Source organism: Leptidea sinapis, chromosome 9 (genome assembly GCF_905404315.1).
Source record: "Leptidea sinapis chromosome 9, ilLepSina1.1, whole genome shotgun sequence".
Lineage (NCBI taxonomy): Eukaryota > Metazoa > Arthropoda > Insecta > Lepidoptera > Pieridae > Leptidea > Leptidea sinapis.
The window spans coordinates 12,701,181-12,725,044 of record NC_066273.1 but is presented as its reverse complement, the minus strand read 5'-3'; the positions used below and the strand labels follow the sequence as shown (position 1 = coordinate 12,725,044).

At 35.2% G+C, this 23,864-nt stretch overlaps 1 protein-coding gene across 1 annotated transcript in view; it reads right to left on the bottom strand.

The window, feature by feature from the left end:
- Positions 1-23,864, bottom strand: part of LOC126966127 (papilin-like) — a 73,954-nt gene that overhangs the window by 25,453 nt on the left and 24,637 nt on the right. The window contains exon 5 of the transcript XR_007729663.1: positions 23,566-23,707. The gene's annotated coding sequence lies outside the window, so the exon portion shown is untranslated. Of the gene's footprint in view, positions 23,708-23,864 lie in introns of the transcript that reaches the window.

Genomic DNA, 23,864 nt, shown 5'->3' with positions numbered 1-23,864 from the left:
ATTTATTCCTCGTGCTATTCTACTTTTCTGAAGGAACAATTTTGTAAAAATCTCGCAAAGATGGCTAAAAATAAAAGAACCAAACGTCATAACTCATAATGATACAAATTGAAAGTACCAATATATTTTTTGTATTCAAATTAAGATAGGGTTATTGAGCGGAAAGGTCTCCGATGACACATACCTATACAATTATAGGTATGTATCACGAAAAAATTTACGTAATAGCTTAGATATAGATTAGCCCCCTTATTCATAATAGTCTGCTAACTTCAAGCATTGCTAATTCTCACTCTGTCTTCTTCTTTTGACCTAAGTCAGAATAAGAAAAACACTCCTTAGCGGCTGTTTAAAGTTAGCGGACCATTATGAATAAGGGGGTAGGAAAATAGATTATTCTCACAAAGTACAATTACAAAGTATGACGTAGGTATGCTAACTTTTGTGTACGTTTTAATGCAGATTTATGGCATACTGTAAGTTAGAAAATAACATGAAAGCATTTTAAAATACAGTAAAAGGCCCACTTCCAAGCATTTGAGAGGATACATAGGACAAAAATAATTACTAGTCTAATCTACCAGTGGGAGGCTCCTTTACACAGGATTCCGGCTAGATAATGAGTACCACAACGGCGCCTATTTCTGCCGTGAAGTAGTAATGTGTAAACATTACTGTGTTGCGGTCTGAAGGGTGCCGTAGCTAGTGAAATTACTGGGCAAATGAGACTTAACATCTTATGTCTCAAGATGACGAGCGCAGTTGTGTTGCCGCTCAGATTTTTTGTGGTTTTTCAAGAATCCTCAGCGGCACTGCATTGTAATTGGCAGGGCGTATTACCATCAGCTGAACGTCCTGCTCTTCTCGTCCCTTATTTTCATTAAAAAAAACACAATTTCATTTTATATAAATGAGACTGACTTCACTGAACATCGAGCGACCTTTTATTTAATTTAGTTATTTGTTTAAAAATTATTTGGGATTTGTTTATTTGAAAAATAAACAAATCCCCAATAATTTTGTCAATCATCTTTAGAGTCTGAAAAATTTATTAGACTATACAATAACGTAAATTTTAATTCAAAATAATTATCCACTATGGATCTAGCTCGCCAGAATAAATTAAAATAGAGACACATTAAGATTTTTTTTAGCATGATAAAATACTGTAAATATAAAAATCCTGCTTCATTGGGTTAGTAAAAATAATATTATTTCATACTATTCTAAATACTAGACAAAGAGAGAGCTACATCATACAACCAAATTTTTGTTTAAAGTTTTAAAAATTATAACGTATTTCATTTGATCTCCTATAGAGTCCTTAAGAAATTTATTTTAGAAACAAATTACCTATCAGGACAGCATCCATACTCGGTGTAATGACATCCACAACCCTCGTTATTGGGACCTCGTGCGATGGTGACGTTGTCCGGACAGCAGCCAAAGTGGGCTGTCTGGCAACTGCATCCTGAAATTTAGTTTTATGTTACGAAAGAGTCAGAAAATTCCTTCGTACCTATTACTTACCGGCGTGAGACAATCTCGACCTTATGTCTTGCACATTAAGGTCGAGTATAACTTAATTTGCTCTTACATAAACAACCTAATTTCCTTGTTTATTATTTTTTGTTTGTTGAAACAACATTGTTTAACATTATTTGCTACTTAGGGGTGTAATATTGAGTCGTACTTTATTTCTACATTCAGTGATTGAACATTATTGTAGAAAATTGAGTGTGATAATAATTTAATTATCGGTGATGTGTATAAATGTCTCCCAAGTAGTTTTACTGACAATTGGATGGTAATAAATTATTCGCGGACTATACTGGTGTTTTCTGAACCCTTGAGGCGTCACGTATGAGTATCATTTTAGAAAAAAAACTTTTTGAATAAAAAACAAGACTTTATACATACATATAATTTGAAATAAGGGAACCAAAATGTAAAATAAAAATGTCCTCTACATCTTTCTGATGTTGGTAGTATCTGATAGTTCTTTCAATAAGTTCCATATAAATATATTAAGTAAAACCTTTGACGGCCTTGAAAAAAGTGTCATGTACATATCATCCAACAGTTCCCTGAATCTTTAACGAAATATCAAGTTCAAAAATAAGTTATTCTGTTTTTTATCTATTCCGAAAATCAAAGGCGGAGGAAATATGCATCACTCGGTGATGGATACATATTTGTTACCTTTGGGGTGGAGACGATGGGTCCTTGGGCTTCATCGGTACAAAAACTCATAGCAGAGGTATTCAAGCGTTTAACCGATTTGACAGGTGACCCAAGGTCTGGTACGTACCTCTGTCACAGGATAAGATTGACCATACAGAGAGGTAACGTTGCCAACTTCATATGCACCTTACCTGCCAACCGAGATCTTTACGCTGTATAACATCTGTACGATGTATTCATCAAATATTGCATATTTTAATAAGAGAGCACAAAAAAGAATGCTGGGATAATTCTTGCGCCGCTTCTTTTCTCTCAAATAAGAGAAGATAACAAAAAGAATTCTAAAGGAATAAAATTTGAGAAAATAAATGCCTATTATGCCTTTATGCCAAGTTCAAACCTTCAAGATGTGGTCCTTCAGCTGCCTTGTAGTTGTCGGGGCAACATCCAAACGGAGACTGCGCACAACAGCCCTCCAGGTCCGGTCCATGCGCAGGAGTGTCACCGTCCAAACAACATCCAAACTTAGACGTGATGCATCCACAGCCTTTTAGATTTGGACCTATAGCTAAAATTAATATTAAATTTGAAATAACTACTATCATCATTGTTGAAGTGATAACTTTCGCTGTAACGTAACGCGTTATGGCGCCAGTCTATCTGGCTTCCTTGGATTGTTATATTTGCAATACTACGGTTACCACTTTTAAGTCTACGGTGTCACAAATGGTCGGTTTGCAAGGGACAGGCGAAAATTACATAGTTGTGTTTTGATCTATTCTTTATGGAGTTAACAATATACTTATTGTTTTGGTGAGTCTATCATTATGGTATCGTCACAGCAATACACACTGTGAAAAATTACTACTGTTAGCAGACAGTTTGACAGTGGAGCAGGGCTTCTCATTAGAACTATTTCGGTACAAAATCTTAAATATATCTGCAAAAGCGGAAAAATAATTTGTGGTCAATAATGAACCGAATAGAGTTATGTAATCGACGATCTGGTCAAGATCACCGGAAAAGGTTGGATGAGATATGGATAGGATCGATCAGTGGACGTCTTCCGGCTGAAATAATTATTGCTGTCATCACGGGTCTGGCGCACCCCCAGTATCAGCTCGATCCATTTGACCGCATGTAACGCAGAGCAGCTCGAATTGTCGGGGACCCAGTGCTCTGTGAACTGCTGGATCACTTGGCGTTGCGTAGAGATATCGTTTCATTGTGTGTCATCTACCGTATTTATCGTGGGGAGTGTTCCGAAGAGCTATTTCACCTTATTCCTGCCGCCGAATTTCACCTTCCCACGACACGGCACAAGTTAGGATATCATCCCCACCATCTGGTTGTGTGGCTGTCCTCCACAGTGTGGTTTTCAAGGATCTTTCTTCCACGTTCTACAAAGCTATGGAATGAACTTCCCTATGCGGTGTTTCCGGAACGATACGAAATGGGTACCTTCAAAAAAAGCGCGTACACCTTCCTTAAAGGCGGGCAACGCTCCTGTGATTCCTCTGGTGTTGCAAGAGAATGTGGGCGGCGGTGATCACTTAACACCAGGTGGCCCGTACGCTCGTTTGTTCTCCTTTTCCATTAAAACAAAAAATAATGATGATGAAGTGATGTATTACCTGCTGTGACATTATCAGGACAACAGCCAAATTCAGATATACTGCATGGACATCCCTGGCCGTTAGGTCCTGGACTCATTTACCCAGTAATTTCACTAGTTACGGCACCCTTCAGACCGAAACAGTAATTTTTACACATTACTGCTTCACGGCAGGAATACGCGCCGTTGTGGTACCCATAATCTAACCTGCATCCAGTACAAAGGAGCCTATAACTGGTAGGCTAGGTAGAAAAATAATTTTAAAATTTAATTAACATTTTAAAATTATTATACAAATAAAATGCATTTTTGAGAGTTGAATGCGTGTTTTGACGATGACTTAATTCTTATAGTAAATTTTTGTGGTAATTAACTTTATTTCTTTCGTATTTTTATATATTATATTAGTTTCAAGAATATAAGTTCTGTGAAATCTTATAAAACTGTATTATACATAAAAATATTTTTAAATACCTGTTGTACTTTCGGTGTAGACCACTGTTGTAGTCTCGGCTTCTAGGTCTAAGGAAATAATATAAAAAATAATTGAAGGTGATATAGAATAAACTTTAAAGTTAAACTTTTTTGGGCAGATGGCGGCAAATAATACGCAACAAAGTACTCTGTCGAGATGATCACGACCCTCAGCACTGAGGAAACCGACGCGAGGAGGAGGAGGAGGAAACCATAATGCAAGTGAAACATTTTTCACAAAATAACATATAATAACATTAGAAATACATATGTATAAAATACATATATAAGGGTAAATGAATACACTTTTATAATAAAGTACCTGCCAGTGTTCAGGCATTATCTATAAAAAAATTAAATGTTTTATTTATTTTATAGCAATAACAATTACAGTACAATATTGTTACATATTTTATTAAAAAGAGCGCAAAAAAGAAGAATGCTGGGAGAGTTTCTTGCGCCGCTTCTTCTCAGAGCACCATAATATATTTCCGAAGTTTAGATTTTGATAGTTTCTAGTATATTAGAAATGACACCAACAAATTATATATAATATGTTTTACTTATCCTTAAAAATTATAATGTAAAAAAAAAAAAAACAATTGTCAGTTCCCGAGAGGGAGGGTTCGAACCTACTCTCCCTCTCGGGAACCAGCGGCGCCGTAAGCCACTCAGGCAACGTGACTTGAAAACAGTATATGAAATTGAAATTCACTCTTACTTCGCGGCTGTTATACGACATGCGACAGATGGACGAAAAATATTAGGCGAAATAATAAAAGTTTCACTTTAATTACTAATTAGTATTTTATTATTACATATTATGAAACAAAGTCCTTCGCCGCATCTGTCTGTCTGTCTGTTCGCGATAAACTCATAACTACTGCACCGATTTTCTTGGTGGTGAAATATGTTAAGTTGTTGCATACATTTTTACAATCATTAACGATACTTTGTGGAGCTGTCGGAAAAAATAAACCGTTTAGGGGCTTTCAACGAAAACGCTGTGTAAACCCTTTGAGATATAACAAAATAATTTTTGGTGAAACTGTGTATCTTATATATAAGTGCGTCTACACAAAAGTCTGCCATGGCATATACATATCTCTTAAGGATAACATACTATATCCATTTTAGAACTTTAAAAAATTTGCATTTATAAAGCGATAATATAATAATATTGACACACTTTTTACACAAATTATCTTGCACCAAGTTAAGCATATATAGCCTGTACTATGGGTTACAAGACAATGATATATTTAATACAATATACTTACTTAAACATACATAAATACATTTAAACATCCATGACTCGGAAACAAACATCTATATTCATCATATAAATGCTTGCACCTACCGGGATTCGAACCCGGGACCTCTAGCTTAGTAGGTAGAATAATATAATAGCTCTATACACAAATACGACATTAATCCTTAGCATTTTATTACGACATATTATAAAATTTATAATATGTCATATGTCGTTATTTCATTTTACTCCTTGCCTGATGCCTTTAGACTACATTATTCCCGAATACCTACATAGAATACATACCAACCGGTTTTTTTCTATTGACAGAACAGCGTTGGAGTTTGTTACAAAATTCAAATATTAACATACCTGTGAAGCTTGTCGAACTGTCTGTTGTAAGGGTTTCTGAAAAAAATAATATGTTATGAGTATGTTACATAACAATAACGTTTATAAATCATAGTATTATTTAAATTAAATGTATAATTGCGAAATATCTAACATCACACTAAGTAAGGGAGGGTCTTACAAATATGACCAGCTATGACGGGGGAGGGGTCAAAACAATCATAAAATTCTTGTACCGTTATTTATGTGTCAAAGTGAAGAGGTTTATTGCGTAGTCAGAATATCGAGTTCCATCAAGAATTCTAAGAGGCGCTAAACTCGTCTCGTCACTTTTTGCTCATAAAAGCTACCAGTAATCTTTTATCTGTAGGTATTAACTCATAAAGATAATAAATACCTGTCGATGTGGTGGAAATCTCTGAATACTCTGTAGTACCTTCTGTCGTTGTTACTTCTAGAACAAAATAAAGTATTATTTATCACTACATTTTATTATAAAACTGTTAGCGATAAATTCAACAACTATTACACCAATTTTCATGTCGTTTTCACCAATGGATAGCTTGGTTATAGAGTATATAATTAGTTGGGTTTTTGTGTACATATTGTCTGTACAGATTCAATCGTTGTTGATATATGTTCTTGTTTAAGTAATAGACGTTTACATACCTGTTTCAGGACATCCTTGCTTGTTAGGTCCTGAAGCGGAAATGGGCTCATTTTCGCAACAGCCAAATCTGAAAAAAGAATTTTGGTGATGACATTATAAGTAATATTCAAATTTATTAAATTTAGGGTAACTAATCCGAGAATTAAATTATTAAATCTTTTTTTAAAGTCAAGTCAAAGTCAAATAACCTTCAGGCTTAAACTAAGCGCTTCTGAATCGTCACTATAAATATTTCTTCTAAATTACTGAATTTGCTATATGTTCGTAAAAAGTTGCGCTCGTGAGAACAACATAATAAGAAACTCAACGGCCACTTCTTTCAATCAAATAGAGTATTTTACAATCGCTGTAATATACATAACAAATTTGGTTGTAAGGTGCAATCAAATATATGAGTCGTGTTTGAATAATATAAATTATTTCATGAAAAATAATAAAGAATTAAATGCATAAATATAAAATATCGTATATTGGATGCATCAACCTTTAGAGCTTGACCTCATTATTTGTGTAAGATTCGCTTTTGTGAGACATTATGATTTTTTTTATTTAAATCAGTTTCGTCGACTAGTCGATACCAACAGCGATGATCCGTGACTAAAGCTGAGAAAGAACTTCTATTTTCATATGAGCAGCACCGAGCGGCAGAAAAGAAAAACCCTGAGGCGTTTGAGATGTGGTGTTGGAGAAGGATGCCTCGGAGGAGTAACTTCGCATGGGCACTAGATTGTTCACAATTTGCTATCAAAAGTTCTTGGGGTATTTTTACCACTTAGACCGACGCCTTTCGAGTAATTTAGACAAGTTGATAGTAATAGGCAAGGTGGAAAGCAGAAGACCACGCAGACGATCACCTAGCCGACTGTCGGACCAGATCTTCAATCTGACAATTATTAGCCTACCACTTACGACCGCAATAAAGAAGTAACCTAACGAAATCCTTGAATTACGGACAGGACCTTCAAAACCGAAGAACGTGACCAAGCAGAGATGGCCAGCACATGGGATACCCTAAGATTTCGAAAATACACATTTACACAAAATTAAACGAATATTTTGAAATTGTTGAAACTCCATTAAATATTTGTTACTATTTAGTTAAATTACTCTGTAGTCTTGCAGGCTGGTATTACGGGACATCCTTCATCATCATTTCCAGTAGCAGCAGTAATGTTGTCAGACTTGCAGCAGCCGTAGAGCGTCTCGTTACAGGGTGTGACAGGACAGCCCGCTCCTTTATCATCCAGAGCTGGTGATACACCGTCGGGACAGCAACCGTACTTTGTGTCAGCGCACGTCGTAATGTTCTTACAACCTTACAACAAAAGTAAACTTTTATTTTTTGTAGCTGTTGCATTCATTTTTTTTATTGCGTGCCCAGATCGTTGACTTACGGCCTTTCCCAATATTCCAATATCTCCTTGAGATAAAAAATCGTAACTATCGTTGACTTTTCTGTCCCAATAAACTTATCGACGTTAACTCATCTTATCCGTACACGCTGTCTGTCAATGGGACGACGTATAGCTTACCAGGGATAGAAGTTTGTATGGAAATTGCAATAGTGAATTGGCAATAAGAATGACTTATCGGGTATATTGGGACAGCTTCAGATTACTGGCAGCTAATTACTTACAGTATAAGATAGTAACTTATCTCTATCTGTAGATAGTTTATTGGGAAGTGCCTATAAAGTACACCTTTTAATTTATTTCTATTTGGAGATAAATCATATTCATATTTCAGTTTCGTCTTGCATAGTAGGAAATTTTAAGATAGTAGATACTGAGTCCGTTTGTCAGCAATCGGTTGCTGATTATAATTCAGTTAATGGAACATCCATGATTCAATTCTCTATTTATTAGTTAAGAAAGAACATTGAAGTGAAAAAGTAATATTTAAATAAAGACCAATACCTAGATCGAAAGGCCCCTTCGCAGGTGTTCGTTTGTCAGGACAGCATCCGTACGGATATATCCGAATATCCGTGCATTTAGCGATCTTACGCCTAATCTTACATTTCTGCCGTTGAGTGTATACTTCCACAGTTGATTTCCAGTCCAATTGAGCTAAAACATAAAATTACCATTTAAACACGATTTTCTATTAGATATTAACTATCCATATTATGATGACTATTGGTGGCTTTTTAACCAACTTCAAAAAGGAGGAGGTTCTCAATTCGTCAGTATGTTTTTTTATGTTTGTTACCTGAGATCTTTCGACTGTGTGTACTGATTTTTATTATTCTTTTTTTGAAAGCTGGTGCTTCCCGTGTGGTCCAATTGTAATTTGGTCTAGATCTGACAATGGCATCCATTAGAATACCATTTGCTAAAAGTATGTGCGCGACAAATGGACGAATAATTCAATATCGCGCGAACCGATTTTGATGATTATTATTTATTGGAAAGGATATACATACTTCAAAGGTCGTTTGGTGAGAGTTTGGAATGGAATCAGTTTCGTTACTTTGTCATGGAATCCATGACAAAGTAACGAAACTCTTCAATTCTAAGATGCAAATTAACGAATTTCTAATGTCTGTAATCATTAGCTTACGTTCATTACTGCATTGCAAAGTTTAGTAGGTCTACACAATATATTTAGACAAATTATTAGTGTGTACACTAAAAGTCAAAAAATAACAATAATTTAAATTGTTGTCGTTTGATATGTTGGAGTGGATGTCAGCCAAGGTAGGTTTGTAACTACATATATACATAGCTGTAGGTGAGATATGCTTGTGTGGCACGCACAACGTGACAAGGCGGCGGGAGGACACCGATTTCAAGAATAACAATAATTGTGACTAGAATTAGATTAATTAATTAGATTCTATAAAAATACGCAATATTTTTTTTTGTTTTTAGTGCATATTACATTTATTGTTTTTGTTGTGTTGAAAAGTGTTTTTTGAAGTCCGTTGTTTTTTTTTGTATTTTTTTTTATTTAACATCAGAAATAATTAAAATAAAAATGAATATCTCCGAACATTATTACAGATATTATAGATATATTTAGATACTATTAGAATAAGTAAATCTAAGTACCACTTAATTTTGTTGTGCAATACGTTTGTTCAAATGTCAGCTTACTTATATCTCAACCTTATTAGCGACTTAAATTACATCGAAAACCTTATTTGTCTCTATTTAATTAATATTACGTATATTCTGTTGAAGTATATAAAAGTAAATATGTTTTAAATGTAATAAATGTAACAAAGTGTCAATTGGATTGGCATATAATATTTTTTGAGCAACCTGAACTATTTTGAACTTCAAAGAATCTCTTTAATATTATATAGCCAAGCCCCATATAGCTTTTGCAGTGCACGTCCAATAATGACTGCCCAATTGAAGAAACTTTCGAAGAACAAATAGAAAGTGTCAAATTTTAGAAAAAAATGTAGCCTATATTAATCACTGCAGATAATATTCATAAAATCGGTTAAGTAGTTTTGAGTAATCTATAAACACACAGAAAATCAAACCCGTTCTCTTCAAAATATTACCTTTTTAAATTTAAATATTGCTTCTATGGATCTAAAAATTTAGGACATGCTGATTGGCCGTCAGACTAGGCAAACACAATCAAGTTTTGGCCGCCATATAATCCTTTGATTTATGAATTTTAGAAAGAATTATAGTATTTATTTGATTTATTTACCTTCAGTAGTACTTTCTTGCGTTAATGATGTTGGTTCGTTAGATTCGGTGGAAGATGTTTCGGCATATTCACTGGTTCCAGTCTGTGTTGTTCCAGCTTCTGTTATAGTAGAGCTTTCAGTCGAACTGAACCCAGCATCTGTTGTCGAGACTATTTCTGTTCCTGTTATCGTAAATAATTTTAGTAAAATAATGTGAGTGGTAAAAGGAGGTTATAACAAAGAGATACAGACAGACTACAACACACGATTAATAAGGTATAACAATATAGAATTTCAATTCAATATTATCGGTCCAACAAAGTGAGTCTCATTGCATGAATAAATTATGGTGCTGAATATATACGATTTGTAATTCGTATTAATTTGCAATAGTACTTGCCCCCTTTTCTCCCGAGCACTATTAGTTATCTTTCAGCTTGAAGAGCGCCATGGCTAACAAAATTACTTGTTTACTTAGACATAACATCGTATGTCACGTATTTGGCGACGACCTCATTCACAGTGCAATAAAGTTATGGATTTTCATTAATCACTTGAAACATGCCTTGCTTGACTCATCATAACTACTAAAATTTCATTAAAGTGGAATTGTATCGCGTTTGTTTGCGGAAGGTCATTTTGCTATGCTTTTGCATAATCTTAATCAAACATTGATATGGTGAGTCAATGTTACTTGGAGACTTTTCCTCTTGAAAGGTGAAATACGTGTACTTTAGAAAGTCATCCAAATATATTGGTATTATGGGTTATTATTGTGGCCATCAGGTTACCCACAAGTTCGTTGGTCAATAATCTAAAGAAATATTTATGTAGAGCTTCTCAATAGTCAATCAATACTTCGTCTACAGAAATCAGGTGGATGAATACCCAAGCTAAAGAACTCTTAAGTGTGTAGGAATAAATATATTATGGAAGAATAACTTATGTACTAATTACCTACTATAAAATACACACCTATTTCTGTGCTACCAGTCTGAAGACCTACATCAGTTGTGCCACTTGTAGATTCATCCGTATTCATTCCCGTTGTAGATTCTATAGTTGTTTTAGTAGAGCTGTCTGTTGTAGATTCTACAGTACTTTGAGATGATTTGTCAGTATTTGTTCCAGTTGTGCTGTCTAAACTGCTTTCAGTTTCATCGTCGGTATTTGCTCCAGTTGTGGATTTAATAGTACTATCAATAGTACTATCTGTACTCGTTTCAGTAGTGGATTCTACTGTACTTTCAGTTCCATTGTCAGTATTTGTTCCTGTCGTCGATTCGAAAGTACTTTCAGAAGCATTTTCTCTATTTGTTCCTGTTGTAGATTCTATAGTACTTTCATAAGATTCGTCAGTATTTGTACCAGTTGTAGATTCTATGGTACTTTCGAAGGATTCGCCAGTATTTGTTGCTGTAGTCGAATCTATAGTACTTTCAGTTTCATTGTCATTGTTAGTTCCGGTGGTAGATTCTATACTTATTTCAGTAGTATTATCTGTAGTTGTTTCTACAGTACTATCAGAAGATTCATCAGTATTTGTTTCAGTTGTTGAAACTATAGTACTTTCAATATTTGTTCCAGTTGTGGGTTCTAAACTACTTTCAGTAGATTCATCGGTAATTGTTTCAGTTGTTGAATCTAAATTAATTTCTGTTACATTATCTGTATTTGTTACGGTCGTACTTTCACTATATTCTACAATATTTGTTCCAGTGTTGGAATCAATCGTACTCTCAGTTGCAATGTCAGTAGTTGATGAATAAATAGTGCTTTCAGCATTATTGTTTGTGTTTGTTACAGTTGTGGATTCTTCAGTACTTTCGGTAGTTTCGTTGGTGTTTGTTTCGGTTTCTGTAGTGTGTTCAGAAGGTTTATTGGTATTTGTTAAAGTTGTCGATGCTATAGTGATATCAGTAGATTCATCTGTGTTAGTATCTGTTGTGAATTCGCTAAGAGTTACCGTTACCTCCGTTACACTTATATCTGAAAACGGATCACATAATGTAAGAACAAAAAAACTATATATCCAACAATTTTTAAAATAAGAGAGAATAATTACAGTTTTTATGTCAATTACGTATTTGCGAAACTTGAAAACAATTCTTTTAAAGATGTCAAACATTTGTTTGGCTAATGAAATTTATGGTCTCGTTTCTAGTGGACCCTTTGATCCTATCCTATTCAACACACAAGCTTTATAACATTGGTATCCTATAACTGTGGAAAATTATCCTATAATTTATATGTAACTAGCTGACCCGACAGACGTTGTTCTGTTCATAATAAAAAAAAACTCTTGCGGGTGGAATTTCGAAAAATCCGAAATCTCTTATATATATATATATATATATATATATATATATATATAGATTAACAAAAAAAAATACCTGCACCAGAGCCTTCTTCAGTAGTAAATTCTGATTCAATTTCAGTGAAAGCGGTCCAGCCACCAGAGCCTTCTAGAACTGAAAAAGAGATATGCAGTTACCTGTGGCAGTTTTTATAGTATCATTTCACAACAATTCTCTCTATCTAAAGTTTCGGATTACGTGTGCCTCGTCTTATGAAGTTATTAAATTATTAAGGAGTTGAGGACTTTTAATGCATGTTTTACCAAAAATTCTAGAATCTTTTATAATTTTTCAAGGTGACTCTTGCTGCAAACTACTTTACAAATATTACAGGCAGTGGTTGCCTAACGGCCATTCCAAATATTCAGCCTATCTCCGGTTGTGGCGTTTTTGAGATAAAAATCAGAACTACTGGTGACTTTTCTGTCTCAATAAACTTATCGATGGTAACTCATATTATCCGTACACGCTGTCTGTCAATGGGACGATGTATAGCTTTTATGAAAATTAAAAAAACAAAAAGTTTTTATGGAAATTGCAGCAGTGAACTGGCGATAAGACTGACTTATCGGGTATATTGGGACAGCTTCAGATTATTGACAGCTAGTTACTGACAGTAGAAGGTAGTAATTTATCTCTATCTGTAGATAGTGTAGATAGTATATTGGGAACGGTCGTTATTGTGTAATTATTTGTCTTTTGGATACTGGCAGTTCTTATGCACCACCAGAAAATCACGCAATCGCAAAATCGGTGTTGGGCTTTGGGTTTAAAGATACATAGCGTAAGGATACCCATCGTCAATACGGATAATAAATTACTAATGTATTTGGGATTTTTAAGACTTTCCATGCTTTTTTTTTATTTACTTTTTTGGATATTAGTGTTACGAGAGTCAATAGTTACCTGGGCTATCACTAAACATGACGTCGAGCTGAAACAAAAATAATAAAATAATAAAGTCAGCCTATATTTAGAATTAACTGAACGGAGAGTACCAAAAATAGATTACGAAAAACAAAAAGAGCTTGCAAAAACGATATTGAAATCTAAGCCCGGGAATCACCGTACAGGTTCTGTGCTCAAATAATTTACCAGCAGCAACAATTTTTCTCTCTCAACTCACTCAACTTAAATAGTTTCATAAAACAAACAGAAAAGGAATATGTTAGCTTGCCTCATTACTGGGAAGAGTGTCATCAATAACTTCGGCTCCTTCTTCTTCGTAGTCCTTTTCGTACTCAATACATTCCCCGAGAATGTAATCATCATCCATAATGGGTGTAGACTTAGTATTCAATGGTAGCATTTGGTCTGTAAGTATAACTATAAGTATTATCACTAAATAATAGTGTAGACGAAGAACTATGTGTCTTCAAAAACCTATTTCTAGGACACTGTATTTTGAACTAGTAATGAAGATTCATATCTAACTATCGTTTTGCATTATATGATAACAGACGACTACCAAATATTATATATAATACTAGCTGACCCGACAGACGTTGTTCTGTATATAATAAATAATATTTGTCAATAATATTTCATAACATCAAGAATTGCTTCGTAAAAATGCACCCTGTTGTTGTAATGAAATTGTTTCACAGCATAACTGTCAAACCGTTGCGTCAATAAATTCGACGGCGTACGCATCTAAGCAAAAACAAATTTGTTGTTTTTATTTAATTCCGAGCATTTTCCTATTTATTTACCTTTTAAACCTTCCCTGTACTTCCACAAATAATTCAAGGCCAAATTAGCCAAATCGGTCCAGCCGTTCTCGAGTTTTAGCGAGACTAACGAACACCAATTCATTCTTATATATATAAATATAATATTTGGTGGTCGTCTATATATATATATATATCTTCCAAGGTAAATGAAGTTAGTTGCCCACATCATGATCGGATGGCTTAATCAATAAATTACCAGCGTCTGACAGTATGGGCGGCTAAGCTGTCAGCTTAGCCGCCCATACTGTCAGACTGTAATGGTAGTACCGTTAGTACCGCTAATATCGTTTTGTTATTGTGATGCATCATAGTATAACAATTGATTATGGATATTGATTTAAAAAATCTATTATTTTAACACAAGGTAAATAAATAGTCAAAACTAAATTAATTCATTAACATTATGAACTTTTGTTTAAAATATGTAGGTAGGTATAAGATAAATCATTAGTGTTATATAAATGTACCTATCTACCCGTCTCGTAGCTAACAATAAGTATAGATACTCCAAGTTAGTAGACGAAACGTGAGTTATACAATACAAATGTACAAAGGAACAACTGATATTGATTGGGATTATCGGGAACCCGAGGTTCCTTATTATTTTACCTTTCTTCAGCTAAGATAAAATACGACAGTTACCTTCATCACAGGGCTGTTCATTACATGATCGCCAGTTCTCAGGAATGGAATCTTCAGCACAGTCTTTAGACTCCTTGTTACCGCGAAGACACATAATTGCTCGTTTCTGTTCACCGCCGCCGCATACCTTTGTACACTGAAATGTAAATTTACAAAAATATTATTCATAATATTTTTTTTCCGCATAGAAATATTCTACTACCCTCTTCTCCTTTACTATAATATATCCAGATTGTGATACGACGAGTTACAGCCAAATGACGAAGAGTCGGTTTGGCGTACATCAATAATTGAATGACGTCATATCAGTAACTTTTGTAAATTGCAATAGTACCTATACTAGATTTTAAATTTATTCATCCACAAGGAATCGATGCTTTTGTAATCATGAAGTAAAAACTACGAAAAATGTACCAAGAATACTGGCAGAATTCTGCTGATCCGTTGACCGAAATAGCTGCCAGCGCTTGGGTTTCCTGTGCCTCTGTTTAGACGCTTAGTTAGTACTTTGTGAATTATCCGCACCGCTGGACCACTCGAACCAAGTGACTCGACACAAAACAGCACGAAGATATAGCGTTAACTGAGACCGATATATGTGTTAAGTTTTCTATCTTTGGCAGTCAAAGCAACAGTTCCAGCACTAAATGAAATAGCCTGGACATTAAGAGGAACCATAATGTCGACGCAAGTCGCGTCCTAGGCCACCAGCATTCCCCGAGCTTATGGGAGGTCAAGCCATCAGGACGCCTGTCATCAAGACGGTATATTCGGAGCGGCAAATGTCCTGCGGATGGCTTCACTAATGCTGACGTGACAACTGGAACGGTCTGCCAATTTTAGGCTGGACATCTCCTGACGTTCTAAAGCATCTACGTACCTACTCGCCACAGCAGCATTGATGTGGTTCACTTAGTTTTATTAAAAGGCATAAAACTCATTTATTTTCTCAAAATTAATTACTTTAGAATTCTTTTTGATGTCATTTCTAATATACGACACTACTATCGCTTCGGAAAGAAATGGCGCTCTGAAAGAGAAGAAGCGGTGCAAGAAATTCTCCCAACATTCTTATTTTTGCGCTCGTTTTAATCAAATATACACTATTGTACTGTCATTGCTATTGCTATAAAATAATCATAATCTAGTCCCAGGCTGTCGGATCACTTAGATATTCAGCTGTGGAGTCTACTACTCCACTTCGACAGAGCTATTTTTAATAAAATATTTAAATTTATTTATAGATAATGCCTGAACAGTGGCTGGGACTTTATTATAAAAGTGTATACATTTTATGAAGCCTGCTAGAATTAGTTACAAACAATACCTTATTTGTAGTGTTATAATAATGAAAATCACCATTATGAGCAATAAGGTGATGTAATTTTTGTGAACGTATATTAAATTTTCATAAGTGTACTGACAATGAACAGTCATAATATTTATTTCTTTAAATTTTTCTTTGAGAGCCTGTCCTATTCCTATTTTAATCGATAAATCGATATAATGTTTCAACATACATTAGTCCACGGTGCCGCGAACCACTGTGCTGGACATTTTTCATTCGGGACTTCGCATTCCTTGGTATCGCTGTATCGTTCTAGTTTGCTGCATTCCTTGTCATCAACCTTCTCCACCGATACCCCGTCGTATCGTCCACAGAATACAAGACGTGTTTTGTTACCTTTACCACACAATGCTGAACACTGAAATTATTTATAGAAATTAAAGTAAGGGAACAATTTACAGATTTTTTATAAACTTTACTTTCCCATCTGTATCTCTATATCGACCATTATCTTTATTACCTAAACAGAAAGACCAAGACAGTAGACGAATATTCAATAAAAAGAATAATAATATTGTTATATTTATTTCGTTTTGAGACAAAAAAAGAGGATAAAACAAACCTTAACGATTTAAAATCATTAATTGCCTAGCCGAACTAAAACGAAGAAAATATTTTTAATGTTCAACCGTTCTAAAGCGATGTAAAGTCAACTAGTTAATTATTATTAAAAACATCATAAAACATTGTTTTTTTTATAACTTTATTCTTTATGCTAGTAGTTCTACAGTATTCCGTATAGGTGGACACCACAGCGGCGCCGTGTATCAGCCCTGAAGCAGTATTTTTTTAATAATACTTTTTTTACAGCACAGTACAGAATTAGCAGGGCAGGGAAGGCGAGGCAGACATAGGCCACGAGCGTCTTTTGTTTTTTTTTTATAGTCTGAATGATAAATTTAACACAAACAATGTCCACAACACACTAATTCAATTAAATAATCTGATCCAAGAATTACCTGGAAAAAACATGTGTGCAAAGTTGAATTAGCGGTAAAAACCATGCATGCATCACGCAGAAATCTGTGCCCGCGACCGGCGCTACCACGAGACGCAGAGCAGGACAGAAGCATGTCTGCGCCGTACATGTTTGCACCGCAGCCTACGTTACAGCTCTTAGTACGTAGGTACATATGTCACAAAATCTGCTCTGCCTTGCGCTGCGAGCTTCGTCTACGTCTCAGCATACGCCCAATATTTCAGATTGTAGGGCGCCATAGCTAGTAAAACTACTGGGCAAATGATACTTTACATCTCATATCTCAAATTGAAGCCACTCACAAATTTGGGTTCAATCAAATACAACGGTGCCTTTTTCTGCTGTGAAACAGTAATGTGTAAGCATTATTTTGTTTTAGTCTGAAGGGCGGTAGCTAGTGAAATTACTGGGCAACTGAGACTTAACATCTTTTTGTCTCAAGGCGACGAGCGAATTGTAGTGCCGGTTTGAATTTTGTTTTTTTTTTCAAGAATCCTGGCCGGCACTGCATTGTAATAAGCAGGGCGTATCAATTACCATTAGCTGAACCTCTTGCTTGTCTCGTCCCATGAAGTCATATAAAAAATAAGCGAAAAAGTTAGTCTGGCAGGCATGAGCCACGGGTCATCAGTAATAGTATAATACGTACTTTGCTCCACTGGGTCGCGTACCATTGTACTTCGCAATCAGGTAATTTGTCTTTATCGCACGGCTCTTCCAAAACTGGCATTTGATGATAACTGCACATGCTTGGATCAACCACTTGGCGGTTTTCAGTCACGCATTGGGCTACCCTAGTTCTGTTTTTAGATGAACATGTATCACACTGGAACACAAACATTTGATATTTATTTTCAAAGTAATTTATTCAAACAAAAAAAAATGCTTACAGATATATCTATATTTACATGAATCCCTATTTCACTTGGTCACGGCATCACGCGTGAACGGCTGAACCGATTTCGCTAATTCTTTTTTTGATGTGTTCGTTATTGTTAGGAGAAGGTACTTATGGAAATTGAAGGTGAAGAAAAATAATTGGGGGTAAAAGTTAAGAATACTTCACCACCGTATAAAATTATTTCTAATCTAACCTTAGCGCTTTGGACAATATAAACTTTATTAATGTAACCTTTGACATAGAATTGACAGAATGCGTGCTACAAACATTCTTAAAGAGGGTGTAAAAAAACTGAATTTCGTTTATAACAGAATCTTCGGTCAGAGTTATTTTATTGATGAAATACACGTTAAATAATTAATTTATTATTTCTTACACAAGGTTATTGAACTTCTTAGTTAAGAGCCATCACACCTATTTTTTAACCTGAATTTTTATTCAGGAAAATTAGCCATTTGCCAAGTTTTTAAGAATTAGTCAGTGTTTAGTTTGTTTTTAATACCAAAGAACAAATGATGACTCAGATCAGATATTGTTTGTGAAAAAATCTACGGGTCGTTTTATAGTGTTAGCAATTGTTTTATATAGTCACAACATATTATAAAACAAAGTCCTCTGCCGCGTCTGTCTGTCTGTCTGTTCGCAATAAACTCAAAAACGATTGCACTGATTTTCATGCTCTTTACACCAATGGATTGGATGATAGCGTGGTCGAGGAAGGTTTTAGATTATAATTTGTAAAGTTTTTGTACAGATTTTTGTATACATTAATAAAAAAATTAAAAAAAATTGTATTCAATGATGTTTGTAAGAGGTGCCGGAAAAAATTAAGCCGTCTGGGAGGTTTCAACGAAACAGCTGTCTGAACGTTTTGAGATATTATAACAAATTAATGTAAGGTGGAATTGTGTATCTTATATAAGTCTACAGAATAGACTGTATGGCATGTGTATATCCTTATGGCACCTTAATACTTTAAAAAAACGGTAGTTGCAGGGTATGATCATTCAGATATACGTTTTACACATTTCCGATGGCTTTAGACTACATTATTCCCGAATACATCTTTTTTTTCTATTGACAGAACAGCGTCTGCCGGGTCAGCTAGTATATCTATAAATAATATCATTACATGAAAGTGTGGTAAAGTACATTATTGAGAATCTTCGATCTATCGAGAATCGTCATTAAACAAAAAAAAATAACAATAAAATATATTTTACAAAAAACACCGACTATAAACATACATTTGAAACAATAAGCAATCCCATTTCTTTCGCTGCGTTCGTGAGTAAAAAATAGGTACCTACGTACAATAAGTACTAACAATAGATTAGTAAATAACTTCGATTAAGGATTGGTCTCTGCTGCGCTCCAGCTAGATACCACAGGCGTAGTCGCATCCGGTTAGACTACAGACTCTCAAACTAAAATGCTGGGTTACGTAGTAAAACTTTGTAATAAAATAAATACTATAAGAAATAAGAGAGACACGGAGATCACATATCATTAGTAAGTATTTTCTGTTTTATTAATTTCAATGTAAAATAACACGAAGCGTATGTTACAAACATTTTAAAGATGCCATTGAGTGTCAAGATGCCACGCACACAAGCATCTAATAGTTGCTGTAATAAAATAGCTATTGTTCTTAGGTAGTGCGGTATCTATCTGGAGTGCAGTGGAGGCCAATCCTTAATCTAAGGCAAATAATAAAAAAAGTAAGGATTTTTTAATTTTAATTATACAATTATTATAATAATTGATATCTATTACGTTTAATAGTAACTCATATCTTACCCCCGTCCAATTACTGAGCACCCAATCCACTGCAACACAAAGATGCAGGATACAGGGCTGTTCTGCAGGTGGCTTCTCTTCAGGACACTCCTCGTCTCCAAACACCTCCACTCGACCGTTGACTCGCCGATGACAGACCACTTGCCGGGTTTGCTTACCCTCACCACAAAGCTTGTCACACTATTGAACAAATTCAAATATTTTATTCAAAATAGGATGTGACATCACTTATTGAAAGTCAAAAACTACCACCCATTCCAAAAAGAACGCTTCAGGCCTGAGTAGAATGGGCGTAACAAACTAAGCAGGCTTATTTTCATCAAAAAATATGTTTACAAAGTAATATTGTACAATTAAACTTATTATTTTTAATAGCCTGAGGGCGGTCGCTCTATTCCCAATCTGTGGTATCATTAAGACAGTCTTTTAGACAGTTTTTTAACAATTCTTTTGAATATCGTTATAATTTTGTTTTAAAGATTTTTCTGGGATCTTGTTGTAAAAGCATATACTCGTACATCGCCCCACAAAAGACTCGCTAACTTGACCTAGCCGAGTAGTAGTCATAACAAGTTTATGTTTATTCCTCGTGTAAACATTGTGATTGTCACAGTTTCTAGAAAATTCCTCAATGTGCTTATGAACAATTATGAAAACGTAAATCATTTAGCAGGTATTATGAATAAACTAAGAATTACAAGCCAACTAGCTGATGCCCGCAACTTCGTCCGCGTAGATTAACGGCCTTACAAATAAAATTGGCATAAAGTTATAACTAAGCATAAACCAAGAATTTGTAAAATGTTTACAAATAGACATTTTGCTTACGATTGGTTTGTTCGGACGTACGAGTATAACGTTTCCCGCGTTTATTTGCAAGGCAGCTTGTCATTAGGAAAACTTCAGAATATCATTGTATTGACAGTGTTGTCAACGATATTGTAAACATTTTGCATTTTCTTTGTTTATCATCAGTTATAACTTTATACCAAGTTTATTTGTAAGGCCGAAAGGGTTTTTAAAAATAATAAGCAGGTTTGGAATTGAAGTTTATCTCATGTCCTATTCCAGTTCCGGTTCCCGTTTTCGCTCCCGTTCCCAACATATTATATGAATCTTATTTCGAGGAAGATTGCTATGGCAAACTAAACCTACTATTGGTATAATTATAATTATATTTTCACAAATCCCGCGGGAATCATTGATTTTTCTAGGATAAAATGTAACCTTTGTGTTTTCCGAAGCTCTAATCTATCGCTGTACTTGTGTAATTTCATTAAAATCGGTGCAGTTGCTCCGGCGTAAAAGCGTAACAAACAAACTTACATTCACATTTATAATATTAGTAAGGATGAAGATGAGTGGCGTTCTTCTACCAAATACAACCAAACTATAGAAAGATACGCGATGCTACCAGGACAATACATAGGCAAAAATCCTGAGCGGCACTTCATTGTAATGGGCAGGGCGTATCAATTACCACCAGTTGAACATACTGCTCGTACGTCTCCTACTTCTCAAAACAGCGAGAAAAGTTTTTATGATAGTCTTAAATATAATTATTATTGCAAATATTATTTGAAATTATGAGTAATATTTCTTACAGCTTTCCATGGTCCCTTGAACCAAGTTGGACAGGTTGCGTTCTTGTTACATTCCTCGAATCGAGCCGGTTTTCGTCCGTGGAGCTCGATGCATTCCTTATCATCGACTATTGACGAATGTCTGAAAGATATCAAAGAATTTAGAAGTCTTATACAATAATTTATACGTCTAGACTCTAGATAGACTGTGACAGCTGTGAACACGTCGAAAAAAATAGCGGTAAGCTGTTAACCTCTATTTTAAGCAACGCACCCACACTTAAACAAAGTGACTTAATTATCGCCAGTGTAAGACGTAGCTTGTCATGCACACTTTACTGTGTTTCAGTCTGAAGGGTGCCGTAGCTAGTGAAATTACTGGGAAATGTGACTTAACATCTTGTGTCTCAAGATGACGAGCGCAGTTGTATTGCCGCTCAGAATTTTTGGGTTTTTCAAGACTCCTGAGCGGCACCGCATTGTAATGGGTGGGGCGTATCAATTACAGCTCGTCTCGTCCCTTATTTTCATAAAAAAAGGCTTGAGCAATAAACCTGGTCTAATGTTATGCGATGCCTAATTGCAGAGGCTCTATCTAGATTCTAGACGTAAAAATAATCTAAGCTAGAAGTCACATCCTCAAAAAATACATGATGCACTTATGGAACAATAGGTAGCCTTGCGTAAGTGTACTTTAATAGTTGGTTATTCCAAGCTTATCTGAAAAGCAAATAGTAATCTCAAAAGCTGATTTGAGATTAATCTCAATAGAACCTTTTCTTGTCCTTGATTAACGAGGCTTGAAGTTGTCGTTCAGGTGAGTTCATTAGACATAGTAATTCTAGATATTCTCATCTTTCTAATGGCATGTGCCTTTTATATATGTATTGTGCATACACGCTACAAAGTATTGGGAAAGATTAAACATCACGAACAGAACTGTTGTTGCCAATAAGCCTGAGATACAGCAAACACCTAAATACCAGGATATAAAAAGTACTTGGAGATATTTCAACCAGAAATAGTTCTAGTTGGCTCCACAATAATAGTTCTGTTCGTCATTTCCGTAAATGGTCTGATTTCGCATAATCTCAAGCCACACTTCATTAAGTTTAATCTCTTTTATAATTTATAAGAAAAGTTATGAACGATGCGGGATTCGAACCCGCCTTCGCGGTTACGTCCCGTCGCTCTTCTAACTAAGCCAATCGTCCGAATGCAGCATAATCTACAAATCTTGGTATGTTTGTGCGACTCTCGGGTTGTGGCTCCATCCCACATCGTCCATAAATATTGGTCGAAATTGAATTTATATATTACTAAACACAGTAATGTATAAACATTACTGTGTTTCGGTCTGAAGGGCGCCCTTCAGTAGCTAGTGAAATTACTGTGCAAATGAGACTTAACATCTTATGTCTCAAGGTGAAGAGCGCAATTGTATTGCCGCTCAAAATTTTTGGGCTTTCCAAGAATCCTGAGCGGCACTGCATTGTAATGGGCAGGGCGTATTAATCACCATCATCTGAACGTCCTGTTCGTCTATTCTCGCATTTTCATAAAAATATATAAATTCTAGCTTTCACCCGCAACATCGTCCGCGTAGAATAGTTACTTTGGGGAGCATTTTTTTAGGTGTGAAAACTTGGATTCTTTCGCCCCCTTTTTCATCCCCACACACATCGAAATTTCAAAAACGCTAGAACTAATATTTATTTATTTCTTATCAAGTGCATACAAAGTTTCATTGTATCATCTTTGATTGTGATAAAATTCTATTCAAACCTCCACCCATAAAAGGTAGCCTATGTCCTTTTCCAATTTCTAGTCCATCTCTGTACTAAATTTAATCGAAATCGTTACAGTAGTTTATGCGTGAAAGCGTAACAAACTAACATTTACACTTATAATAACGCCATTTGATGTGATAAATGCGTGCTTACCCATTACTGATGACCTGCTCACAGCGAACCTGCCGCGATCTGGTTCCATCTTCTCCACAAGGCTTCGAGCAGTTACTCCAAGGTCCCTCCACCCAGTGCGCTGGGCACACCTCCGTGTTGCAACTCTGGTTGGTAGGTGGCTTAAGACCTTCATCACACAGGTTATCTTTTACTTCATCTAGTTCATCACGCGACCGACAGCTCACATTGCGTGTTTGAAAACCTGATTGAACGAGATAAAAGCGGTAAATACTAGTACCTACAATATTTGTTAAGCTGGAACATCTGTTACTAATACATACGTAAGTATTACCTATTCTGTGCTAATACACCATTTGACGTCACCATTCATGTATTTGCTTAGCATAAGAACAAACACC